Here is a 14,115-nt window from a genome sequence, read left to right on the forward strand (position 1 = left end):
TAGCCACACACACCAACAATAAACATACAACTTGCAATAGTTTATTTTGCTTTGTTCAACTCCCATCATCTTAATATAATATAGATCAATCTCCTCATCCCCATCCTCCCCTCCCCCCCTCTCCCCCTCACTAACCCATCCACTTAAGCCATCATACAGTAGATTGCTCGGGTCAATCCAGTAGTGTCAAATTTTGCTGAATTTCTGGGGGACTCCCCTATGTTTATATGTTAATCTTTCCTTTTTTAATATATAGTTTATCTTATTACTCCACTGTAGGGATGAGCCGAACACCCCCCTGTTCGGTTCGCACCAGAACATGCGAACAGGAAAAAAGTTCGTTCGAACACGCGAACACCGTTAAAGTCTATGGGACACGAACATGAATAATCAAAAGTGCTAATTTTAAAGGCTAATATGCAAGTTATTGTCATAAAAAGTGTTTGGGGACCCAGGTCCTGCCCCAGGGGACATGGATCAATGCAAAAAAAAGTTTTAAAAACGGCCGTTTTTTCAGGAGCAGTGATTTTAATAATGCTTAAAGTCAAACAATAAAAGTGTAATATCCCTTTAAATTTCGTACCTGGGGGGTGTCTATAGTATGCCTGTAAAGGGGTGCATGTTTCCTGTGTTTAGAACAGTCTGACAGCAAAATGACATTTTGAAGGAAAAGACTCATTTAAAACTACCCGCGGCTATTGCATTGCCGACAATACACATAGAAGTTCATTGATAAAAACGGCATGGGAATTCCCCAAAGGGGAACCCCGAACCAAATAAAAAAAAAAAAAAATGTCGTGGGAGTCCCCCTAAATTCCATACCAGGCCCTTCAGGTCTGGTATGGATATTAAGGGGAACCCCGGCCAAAATTAAAAAAAAAAATGACGTGGGGTTCCCCCTAAATTCCATACCAGACCCTTCAGGTCTGGTATGGATTTTAAGGGGAACCCCGTGCCAAAAAAAAGAAAAAAAAACGGCGTGGGGTCCCCCCAAAAATCCATACCAGACCCTTATCCGAGCACGCAACCTGGCAGGCCGCAGGAAAAGAGGGGGGGACGAGAGTGCGGCCCCCCCCTCCTGAACCGTACCAGGCCACATGCCCTCAACATTGGGAGGGTGCTTTGGGGTAGCCCCCAAAACACCTTGTCCCCATGTTGATGAGGACAAGGGCCTCATCCCCACAACCCTGGCCGGTGGTTGTGGGGGTCTGCGGGCGGGGGGCTTATCGGAATCTGGAAGCCCCCTTTAACAAGGGGACCCCCAGATTCCGACCCCCCCCTGTGTGAAATGGTAAGGGGGTACAAAAGTACCCCTACCATTTCACTAAAAAACTGTCAAAAATGTTAAAAATGACAAGAGACAGTTTTTGACAATTCCTTTATTTAAATACTTCTTCTTTCTTCTATCTTCCTTCATCTTCTGGTTCTTCTGGTTCTTCTGGCTCTTCTGGTTCTTCCTCCGGCGTTCTCGTCCAGCATCTCCTCCGCGGCGTCTTCTATCTTCTTCTCCTCGGGCCGCTCCGCACCCATGGCATGGGGGGGAGGCTCCCGCTCTTCTCTTCATCTTCTTCATCTTCTTCTCTTCTTCTCTTCTTCTTTTCTTCTCTTCTTCATTTTCTTCTCCGGGCCGCTCTGCACCCATGCTGGCATGGAGGAAGGCTCCCGCTGTGTGATGGCGTCTCCTCGTCTGACAGTTCTTAAATAACGGGGGGCGGAGCCACCTGGTGACCCCGCCCCCTCTGACGCACGGGACATAACGGGACTTCCCTGTGGCATTCCCCGTGACGTCACAGGGAAGTCCCGTAAAGTCACTGTGCGTCAGAGGGGGGCGGGGTCACCGGGTGGCCCCGCCCCCCCGTTATTTAAGAACTGTCAGATGAGGAGCGCCGTCACACAGTGGGAGCCTCCCTCCATGCCAGCATGGGTGCGGAGAGGCCCGGAGAAGAAAATGAAGAAGAGAAGAAAAGAAGAAGAGAAGAAGAGAAGAAGATGAAGAAGAAGAGAAGAGCGGGAGCCTCCCCCCATGCCATGGGTGCGGAGCGGCCCGAGGAGAAGAAGATAGAAGACGCCGCGGAGGAGATGCTGGACGAGAACGCCGGAGGAAGAACCAGAAGAGCCAGAAGAACCAGAAGAACCAGAAGATGAAGGAAGATAGAAGAAAGAAGAAGTATTTAAATAAAGGAATTGTCAAAAACTGTCTCTTGTCATTTTTAACATTTTTGACAGTTTTTTAGTGAAATGGTAGGGGTACTTTTGTACCCCCTTACCATTTCACACAGGGGGGGGCCGGGATCTGGGGGTCCCCTTGTTAAAGGGGGCTTCCAGATTCCGATAAGCCCCCCGCCCGCAGACCCCCACAACCACCGGCCAGGGTTGTGGGGATGAGGCCCTTGTCCTCATCAACATGGGGACAAGGTGTTTTGGGGGGCTACCCCAAAGCACCCTCCCAATGTTGAGGGCATGTGGCCTGGTACGGTCCAGGAGGGGGGGGCCGCACTCTCGTCCCCCCCTCTTTTCCTGCAGCCTGCCAGGTTGCGTGCTCGGATAAGGGTCTGGTATGGACTTTTGGGGGGACCCCACGCCGTTTTTTTTTTTTTTTTGGCGCGGGGTTCCCCTTAAAATCCATACCAGACCTGAAGGGTCTGGTATGGAATTTAGGGGGAACCCCACGTCATTTTTTTTTTTATTTTGGCCGGGGTTCCCCTTAATATCCATACCAGACCTGAAGGGCCTGGTATGGAATTTAGGGGGACTCCCACGTCATTTTTTTTTTGAATTTTGGTTCGGGGTTCCCCTTTGGGGAATTCCCATGCCGTTTTTATCAATGAACTTCTATGTGTATTGTCGGCAATGCATTAATAGCCGCGGGTAGTTTTAAATGAGTTTTCTCCTTCAAAATGTCATTTTGCTGTCAGACTGTTCTAAACACAGGAAACATGCGCCCCTTTACAGGCATACTATAGACACCCCCCAGGTACGAAATTTAAAGGGATATTACACTTTTATTGTTTGACTTTAAGCATTATTAAAATCACTGCTCCTGAAAAAACGGCCGTTTTTAAAACTTTTTTTTGCATTGATCCATGTCCCCTGGGGCAGGACCCAGGTCCCCAAACACTTTTTATGACAATAACTTGCATATTAGCCTTTAAAATTAGCACTTTTGATTTCTCCCATAGACTTTTAAAGGGTGTTCCGCGGCATTCGAATTTGCCGCGAACACCCCAAATTGTTCGCTGTTCGGCGAACTTGCGAACAGCCAATGTTCGAGTCGAACATGAGTTCGACTCGAACTCGAAGCTCATCCCTACTCCACTGTTGGTGGAATCTTAACTGTCCATTTTTGTAGGATAAGTTTACGGGATAAATAGAGATATCTAGTCCACATTATGTGCATATCCACAGGTAAAATTCCATCTGGAATTATTCCCGGTAGTGACAATTTAGGAGTATCTATTATTTCTGTTTGCGAAATTGTATTTAGGGTCATAAAAACTTTTTCCCAATATCCACGGAGCTTGGGACATCGCCAAAGCATGCGGATAAGGGAACCATACGCAATTAAGCATCGTGGACATAAAGGCGAAGCGTTTTTTTCCCCACACAAACAATTTTTGTGGGGTATAGTAGGTTCTGTGTAATATGAAAAGCTGAGTCAATTGCTGAGATGGTGAAACAGATACCCCAGGAAGGATCTCCATGGCACGAGTCCATTCATCTTCATTAAGATCTACTAGATCTTTTTACCAACGAATAAAACTCTTATGCCCCGTACACACGATTGGACATTGATCGGACATTCCGACAACAAAATCCATGGATTTTTTCCGACGGATGTTGGCTCAAACTTGTCTTGCATACACACGGTCACACAAAGTTGTCGGAAAATCCGATCATTCTGAACGCGGTGACGTAAAACACGTACGTTGGGACTATAAACGGGGCAGTAGCCAATAGCTTTCATCTCTTTATTTATTCTGAGCATGCGTGGCACTTTGTGCGTCGGATTTGTGTACACACGATCGGAATTTCCGACAACGGATTTTGTTGTCGGAAAATTTAATAGCCTGCTCTCAAACTTTATGTGTCGGAAAATCCGATGGAAAATGTCCGATGGCGCCCACACACGGTCGGAATGTCCGACAACACGCTCCGATCGCACATTTTCCATCGGAAAATCCGACCGTGTGTACGGGGCATTAGCCTGTCCATCTGCCTTCACTGTATTTAATAAAATGTGGTAAAGATCCCCCATTAATCCCCGTTTAGTAAGTCTAACTGAAGTTGCTTTTAGTAAGATTTCTGATGGGTTATATTGAAATTGAAATGTTAAAGCTTGGCTTTGTAGAGCATGGGGAATCTGAAGGTACTGATAGAAGTTAGACTTTGATAGTAGTTGGAAGCTATCTTTCAATTTACTAAAAGGCAGTAAAGTATCCTCTTCAAATATCTGGTAAAGGAAATTTATCCCAGCCCTTTTCCATTCTAAAAATTCTGGTATTTTATTTATCTCGGGTAGACAAAGATTCTCCCATATTGGCCTATGTCTTGTATATCCCTTATGCTGCGTAACAATGCGTATCGTCTCCCACAGTTTATGGATCAGATAAAAAGTTGGAAATTTTCTCTTCTCATAGAATCTGTGGGAGACTATTCACTGAACTAATGGTAGAGGTTTAAACTGAGTCATTATTATATTCTGTATAGGGTCTTGGTCATCTATCTCCTCCCAACCACACCAATGTTGAATTTGTGCTGCAAAAACGTACAGTCTAGAGTAAGGCTCGATTCACACCTATGCATGTTGCTTTTGAGCGTTTTTGGAGGTTTTTTTTTCATGCTTGCCACGTTTTTGAGCAGCGTTTTTGTAGCGTTTTTGCTGCGTTTTTGCCGCGATTTGCGTTTTGCGTTTTTTTTTTTTTTCATTTTTTTTTTACAGTCTTAAAAAAAAATTACAAAAAAAAAAAAAAAAAAAAAAACGGCAAAAACGCACCAAAAACGCACCAAAAACGCTGCAAAAACGCTGCAAAAATGGTGCACTTGCGTTTTTGATGCTTGTCCATTGAAATCCATTACATGCAAAACGCTGCTTTTTGCATGAAAAAAAGTCCCCGACCCTTTCCAAAAACGCAGAGGTACAAAAAGGCATTGATGTGAACATGTTCCATAGGATCCCATGTTAAAAAATTCCCATGCATTTCTGCAAAATGCAAAATGCATCAAAAAACGCGCTAGTGTGAATGGAGCCTTAGGGACCGCTATTCCACCTCTATCTTGTGCCTGTTGACGGGTTTCAAGTTTAATTCTTGGTTTACCATGTTTCCAAATAAGGTCTCCAAATGTAGAATCTAATGTCCTAAATAATTTTGATGTCAACCAAACTGGAGAATTGTGTAATAGGAATAGCAATTGGGGGAGCCACACCATCTTCACCAGATTTGCTCTCTCTATCATAGTTAATGGGAATTTGCTCCAAGTTTTATTTTGTTGCCTGAATTTACCTAGAAGAGGCAATACATTTTTATCTATATAATCCTTAACATTTGAGGTGATTATTACCCCCAAGTACTTAAATGACGTAACAAACTTAATCTGGCGGTTCTGGTGTGGAGGCCCTAATTGCGTCGGGTTCATCGGATCAATCGGCATTATTACCGATTTATCCCAGTTAATATTGAATCCTGAGAATGTACCAAAATGATCAATAAGTGAGATAGCTTTAGACATAGAGTAGTGTGTATCCCCCAGAAAAACCAGAGCATCATCGGCAAAGAGTGCTATTTTTTCTTCTACCTCTCTGGAATCCCACAATGTCTGGATTTTCCCGAATAGGGGTTCCACTGCCAGTGCAAAAAGGAGAAGAGACAGGGGACAACCCTATCTAGTTCCTCTCTTCAAAAAAAAGGTAATGAAGTTGATCCATTAATCTGTACTCTTGCACTCGGAGAGTTATATAACAATTGTATCCACTTAGTGAATTTTGGTCCTATTCCAAAATTTTTTAGGGAAGCCCATAGATAATTCCACTCAATACTATCAAATGCCTTGGAGGTGTCCAACGACATGATAGCTCTATTTCCAGTATTATCTATGGGTACCTGTAGGCGTCTGATATTATTGGCTAATGATCTATTTGGGATAAAACCTGATCACAGTGTATTAATTTATCGATATACTTTGAAAGTCTAGTTGCCATTATCTTTGCCAAAATTTTAACGTCCGATGTTAACAGGGAGATAGGGCAGTATGCATCAGGCTTTGTTTGATCTTTACCTGGTTTCAGAATAGAGATGATCACAGCCTCTCTCATCGAGGGGGGTAAAGATCCCACCTCGTAGGCATGATTAAAAACCATTAGGAGATCAGGGAATAATACCTCTCTGTTTTGTAAATTTCTCCTGGAAGGCCATCTGACTCAGGAGATTTATTATTGGCTAAATTGGTCGCTGCAACCCTCAATTTATCTAGCGTTAATGGTTCCTCCAATATCTCCATATCATCATCTGTCAACCTTGGCAAATTAATGGACTCAAAGAACTTTTTCATATCCTCCTCGTGATCTCTTGTCCTACTTGTATATAACTTCTGATAAAAAGTTCTAGAACACTTCTAGGATCTCTTGGGTATTATTGGTCTTCCCGTATTCAGAAGTATGAATTTCCGTAATAAGGGATGTTGATCGCTGTACCTTTACAATAGAGGCCAAAATACGTCCTGTTCCTTCTCCCTCCTCAAAGTAAGGTTTCTGCAAAAAAAAACCTTTTATTCTCTGCTTTTTTTTATGGCTATATTTCTTGACTATTTATCCATTGTGTATGAGTGCTTTTACTAGGATTAGTTATATATAATGCTTCAGCTTGTAACATACTATCAGCAAGATTTTTTTCCCAAACTCTAGATTGTTTCTTTTTTTCTTGAGATTTGTGAAATAAGAAGGCCTCTAAGGTAAGCTTTCTGTGCGTCCCAGTATATTAAGGGTTATACAGTAGATTTATTCATCTGCTGGAATATAGTAAGTTCTAATTTAATTTCGTCTGGAGGAAAAAGTGAAATCCAGTAAGGGTTCACCTTCCACAATCTATTCCCTACATTAATCCTAAATAAAAAGGATAATATCAGAGGTGAATGGTCGGATATACTTCTAGCCTCATATTTAATTTCACTAAGATATGGTAATTAGGGATGAGCTTCGAGTTCGAGTTGAACTCATGTTCGACTCGAACATCGGCTGTTCGTAAGTTCGCCGAACAGCGAACAATTTGGGGTGTTCGTGGCAAATTCGAATGCCGCGGAACACCCTTTAAAAGTCTATGGGAGAAATCAAAAGTGCTGATTTTAAAGGCTTATATGCAAGTTATTGTCATAAAAAGTGTTTGGGGACCTGGGTCCTGCCCCAGGGGACATGGATCAATGCAAAATAAAGTTTTAAAAACGGCCGTTTTTTCAGGAGCAGTGATTTTAATAATGCTTAAAGTCAAACAATAAAAGTGTAATATCCCTTTAAATTTCGTAGCTGGGGGGTGTCTATAGTATGCCTGTAAAGGGGCGCATGTTTCCCATGTTTAGAACAGTCTGACAGCAAAATGACATTTCAAAGGAAAAAAGTCATTTAAAACTACTCGTGGCTATTGCATTGCCGGTCCGACAATACACATAAAAGTTCATTGATAAAAACGGCATGGGAATTCCCCACAGGGGAACCCCAAACCAAAATTAAAAAAAAAAATGACGGGGTCCCCCTAAATTCCATACCAGGCCCTTCAGGTCTGGTATGGATATTAAGGGGAACCCCGGCCAAAATTAAAAAAAAAAAATGATGTGGGGGTCCCCCTAAATTCCATACCAGACCCTTCAGGTCTGGTATGGATTTTAAGGGGAACCCCGCGCCAAAATAAAAAAAAAACGGCGTGGGGTCCCCCCAAAAATCCATGCCAGACCCTTATCCAAGCACGCAACCTGGCAGGCCGCAGGAAAAGAGGGGGGGACGAGAGAGCGCCCCCCCTCCTGAACCGTACCAGGCCACATGCCCTCAACATTGGTAGGGTGCTTTGGGGTAGCCCCCCAAAACACCTTGTCCCCATGTTGATGAGGACAAGGGCCTCATCCCCACAACCCTGGCCGGTGGTTGTGGGGGTCTGCGGGCGGGGGGCTTATCAGAATCTGGAAGCCCCCTTTAACAAGGGGACCCCCAGATCCTGCCCCCCCGTGTGAAATGGTAAGGGGGTACAAAAGTTTTTGACAATTCCTTTATTTAAATGCTTCTTCTTTCTTCCTTCATCTTCTTCTTCTTCTTCTGGTTCTTCTGGCTCTTCTGTTTCTTCCTCCGGTGTTCTCGTCCAGCATCTCCTCCGCGGCGTCTTCTATCTTCTTCTCCTCGGGCCGCTCCGCACCCATGGCCTGGGGGGAGGCTCCTGCTCTTCTCTTCATCTTCTTCTCTTCTTAATCTTCTTTTCTTCTTCTCTTCTTCATCTTCTTCTCCGGGCCGCTCCGCACCCATGCTGGCATGGAGGGAAGCTCCCGCTGTGTGACGCGTCTCCTCTTCTGACGGTTCTTAAATAACGGGGGGTGGGACCACTTGGAGACCCCCCCCTCTGATGCACAGGACATGACGGGACTTCCCTGTGGCATTCCCTGTGACATCACAGGGAAGTCCCATCAAGTCACCGTGCGTCAGAGGGGGGCGGGGTCACCAGGTGGCCACGCCCCCCCGTTATTTAAGAACCGTCAGAAGAGGAGACGCGTCACACAGCGGGAACCTCCCTCCATGCCAGCATGGGTGCGGAGCGGCCCGGAGAAGAAGATGAAGAAGAGAAGAAGAGAAGAAGATGTAGAAGAAAAGAAGATGAAGAAGAGAAGAAGATGAAGAGAAGAGCGGGAGCCTCCCCCCATGCCATGGGTGCAGAGCGGCCCGAGGAGAAGAAGATAGAAGACGCCGCGGAGGAGATGCTGGACGAGAACACCGGAGGAAGAACCAGAAGAGCCATAAGAACCAGAAGAAGAAGATGAAGGAGGATAGAAGAAAGGATCCTGCCCCCCCCTGTGTGAAATGGTAAGGGGGTACAAAAGTACCCCTACCATTTCACTAAAAAAGTTGAAAAAAATGTTAAAAATGACAAGAGACAGTTTTTGACAATTCCTTTATTTAAACGCTTCTTCTTTCTTCTTTCTTCTATCTTCCTTCATCTTCTTCTTCTTCTTCTGGTTCTTCTGGCTCTTCTGTTCGCCGTGGAGGAGATGCTGGACGAGAACACCGGAGGAAGAACCAGAAGAGCCAGAAGAACCAGAAGAAGAAGAAGATGAAGGAAGATAGAAGAAAGGAGAAGCATTTAAATAAAGGAATTGTCAAAAACTGTCTCTTGTCATTTTTAACATTTTTGACAGTTTTTTAGTGAAACGGTAGGCCCTTACCATTTCACACAGGGGGGGGGCTGGGATCTGGGGGTCCCCTTGTTAAAGGGGGCTTCCAGATTCCGATAAGGCCCCCACCCGCAGACCCCCACAACCACCGGCCAGGGTTGTGGGGATGAGGCCCTTGTCCTCATCAACATGGGGACAAGGTGTTTTGGGGGGCTACCCCAAAGCACCCTCCCAATGTTGAGGGCATGTGGCCTGGTACGGCTCAGGAGGGGGGGTGCTCTCTCGTCCCCCCCTCTTTTCCTGCGGCCTGCCAGGTTGCGTGCTCGGATAAGGGTCTGGTATGGATCTTTGGGGGACCCCACGCCGTTTTTTTTTTTTAATTTTGGCACGGGTTCCCCTTAAAATCCATACCAGACCTTAGGGTCTGGTATGGAATTTAGGGGGACCCCCACGTCATTTTTTTTTAAATTTTGGCCGGGGTTCCCCTTATATCCATACCAGACCTGAAGGGCCTGGTATGGAATTTAGGGGGACCCCCACGTCATTTATTTTTTTAAATTTTGGTTCAGGGTTCCCCTGTGGGGAATTCCCATGCCGTTTTTATCAATGAACTTTTATGTGTATTGTCGGACCGGCAATTCATTAATAGCCGCGAGTAGTTTTAAATGACTTTTTTCCTTTGAAATGTCATTTTGCTGTCAGACTGTTCTAAACATGGGAAACATGTGCCCCTTTACAGGCATGCTATAGACACCTCCCAGCTACGAAATTTAAAGGGATATTACACTTTTATTGTTTGACTTTAAGCATTATTAAAATCACTGCTCCTGAAAAAACGGCCGTTTTTAAAACTTTTTTTTGCATTAATCCATGTCCCCTGGGGCAGGACCCGGGTCCCCAAACACTTTTTATGACAATAACTTGCATATAAGCCTTTAAAGTTAGCACTTTTGATTATTCATGTTCATGTCCCATAGACTTTAACGGTGTTCGAAAAAACTTTTTTCCTGTTCGCATGTTCTGGTGTGAACCGAACAGGGGGGTGTTCGGCTCATCCCTAATGGCAATAGGGAGTCAGACCCCAGTGCGAAATCTATTCTAGATAAGGTATTGTATGTACTTGAAAAACATGAGAATTGTCTACTAGTTGGGTTTCCCAATCTCCAAAGGTCAAGTAGTCCCATTTCCGCTATGTATTTGGCAAAGGCCGCTGTCCCCTGTGGATATCGTTTATCCGATAAGGAAAATTTATCCATTGATGGATCCATATAATTATTGAAATCACCAGTTATCATGCATAGTCTATCTGGTTTATCGGATACAAACACAATAAATTCCTTCAAAATTTCAGGAGAATATGGTGGTGGAATATAAATATTTGCCAATACACATCTTTGTCCAGCCAATACACAATCCAAAAAAAATATATCGGCCCCTATTATACTTCCTAACCTGTCTACGTTGAAAATCAAATGTGTTGGCTATAAGAATAGATACACCTCCAGAGTGTGATGTATATGTTGAATGAAATTGAGTTCTAAACTGATTTTTCTTTAAATAATGTAACGGAAGTAAGTGGGTTTCTTGAAGGAAAATTATAGAAGGTGAAAATCTCGTCAGTGAAGTGAAAATAGCCTGCCGTTTTGGTGCAGTGCCCAAGCCTCTAACATTCCATGATATTATTACATCTTTCTGAGAGGTCATAAAACAATTACATCATATATTTTAACTTCAATTATAAACATATTGCAGATTATATTTATACTTCAATAGCCATTTGGCCATAGAGTAGAAGAGCAGAAAGCATAGGCATATAAGAGGGGAGAGGCTGAAAGAAAGAAAGAAAGGAGATCAAAAGTTTACAAACCATCTTCATATTTTTTATAGTACCATCCATCACTCAATTCCCAGGAGCTCAAAGATAAGGAGGAGAAGGGCGAAGGAGAGGGAAGAGAGGAGATCTGAAACAGGAGCCTAACGATAGAGTTGATATGCAGAGGTTTAGTGAAAGGTGTAACCAGACTAACATATAAAACAAATAAGACAAAAGACAAACAAACAACCAAGACCAGGACACATGCAGGACAAAAAAAAAAAAAAATAAAACAAAACATGAAGGGGTGGATCTTAAACAGAAAGGGGTGGGGCAAATTTAGATGGGGGGGCGCCGGAATTTAGTCTTGCCTAGGGCAGCACAAAACCAAAATACACCACCGTGTGGAATGGCAACATCCCATGTGACCAGCAGTGCATCAGGTGGAATGATGAAAGGTTGGATTTTACTTAAAAAATGCTGAGTATCTGTAATGTAGGAACGAGTCTGAATAATCAATGGGGTTAAACATTTATCAAGACATTTGGCCAAAGGCATGGTCACTGATGGAGTGCTGGAAACAACGGGACGGCCTGGGGGCTTAATGGGATCTTTATGTATTTTAGGAAGCACATAAATAATTGGAGTCACAGGGTATTCAGAAATTAGATACGTTTGTGTACTCACATCAATTCTATTATTTTGTAGTGCTTGACCAACCACCTTTTTGATCCTATTCAAGACACGTAATGTGGGATTAACTTCCAGACGTTTATATACTTGGGGATCTGCCAACTGCCTGTGTATTTCCCTTTCGTATCGTGTAGTGTTCATTATCACTATCGAGCCGCCTTTGTCAGCCAGCTTGATAGTGATTTCTTTACGTGGGGCCAGAGAAGAAAGGGCCAAAATTTCCTCCTGTGACATATTTTTTTGGAATGTGATCCCTCCCATTGTGATTATGCAAAAAAAAAACATTAATATCCTCATCCACTTTACTGATGAACAATTCAGCTGCTGCACTGGATGTGGGGGGAACAAAGCCACTTTTTGTTTTTTTAACTGTAAATTAGAAATAGATAAATGTAGCAAGCTGACATTGTTCACCGCTGGTCTAGAACAATAATAAGCCTTTAAACGGATATGCCTGTGAAAGCGATAAATATCTTTTCTTAAGGCAAATGTGTCCATTTTTGCTTTCGGACTAAAAATAAGCCCCTTGTTTAAAACCTGCAATTCAATGTCACTTAACCACTTAATAACCGGCCCATAGGCAAATGACGGCTACAGGGTGTTTTTTTAACTCTGGGAGGGCGTACAGTGACGTCCTCTCAGACTTACGCTCTCGCGCACCCCCTGGGGCGCGCACCCGAGAACATCCGTTTACCATGTGATCGCTCTGTCAAATGACACACCCCTCTGTGTATCGATCGGTAAGCTGTGAGCAAAGAGGGGGATGGATGGATGGTAGCATCACTGTGGGCTGCATGTGTAGTGCCCACAGCGCTGCTCAGTGACATCCAGCCATCCATCCATCCATGCTCAGCCATCCCTAATGCTCTGCAATACCCTGCACTACTCTGCAATGCCCTGCAATACTGTGCAATACTCTGCAATACCCTGCAATACTCTGCAATACCCTGCAATACTCTGCAATACCCTGCAATACTCTGCAATACCCCACAATACTGTGCAATACCTCACAATACTGTGCAATACTCTGCAATATCCCGCAATACTCTGCAATACTCTGCAATACCCTGCAATACTCTGCAATACCCCGCAATACTGTGCAATACCTCACAATACTGTGCAATAGTCTGCAAGACTCTGCAATACCCTGCAATACTCTGCAATACCTCACAATACTGTGCAATACTCTGCAATACCCTGCAATACCCCGCAATACTCTGCAATACCCCGCAATACTCTGCAATACCCCACAATACTCTGCAATACCCCGCAATACCCCGCAATACTCTGCAATACTCTGCAATACCCCGCAATACCCCACAATACTCTGCAATACCCCGCAACACTTTGCAATACTCTGCAATACCCCGCAATACCCCACAATACTCTGCAATACCCCGCAATACTCTGCAATACCCCGCAATACCCATCCATACTCTGCAATACCCCGCAATACTCTGCAATACCCCGCAATACCCAGCCATACTCTGCAATACCCTGCAATACCCCGCAATACTCTGCAATACCCCGCAATACCCAGCCATACTCTGTAATACTCAGTGATACCCAGCCATACTCTGCCATACCCAGCCATACCCAGTCATACTCGGCGATACCCTGCAATACCCTGCCATACTCTGCAATACTCCGCCATGCTCTGCAATACCCCGCAATACTCTGCCATACCCCAGAATACTCTGCCATACCCAGCCATACTCTGCCATACTCAGTGATACCCAGCCATACTCTGCCATACCCAGTCATACTTGGCGATACCCTGCAATACTCTGCCATACCCAGCCATACTCTGCCATACCCAGTCATACTTGGCGATACCCTGCCATACTCAGCCATACTCTGCCATGCTCTGCCATACTCGGCTGTACTCGGCCTCTGTATGTGGCCAGGTTGTGGAAGTCTCACACATGTGGTATCGCCGTACTCAGGAGGAGTAGGAGAATCTATTTTGGGGTGTCATTTTTGGTGTGTACATGCTATGTGTTAGAATCATTGTATAAATGGACAACTTTGTGTTTAAAAAAAAAAAAGCGTTTTAACCACTTCCCGCCCGCCGTCATAGGACGCTCTTGACTTTGTGCGGGGATATCTGAATGATGGGTACAGCTACAGGCATTATTCAGATATCAGCTTTTTCAGCCAGCGATTCCCTACACCATAGGAATGATCATAGCGGCTGTTCCACTGCTTAATCGTTCTTACGGGAGGCAAGAGGGGACGTCCCTACGGTGCTT

The sequence above is a fragment of the Aquarana catesbeiana genome, linkage group LG13, assembly GCF_042186555.1.
Source record: "Aquarana catesbeiana isolate 2022-GZ linkage group LG13, ASM4218655v1, whole genome shotgun sequence".
NCBI lineage: Eukaryota > Metazoa > Chordata > Amphibia > Anura > Ranidae > Aquarana > Aquarana catesbeiana.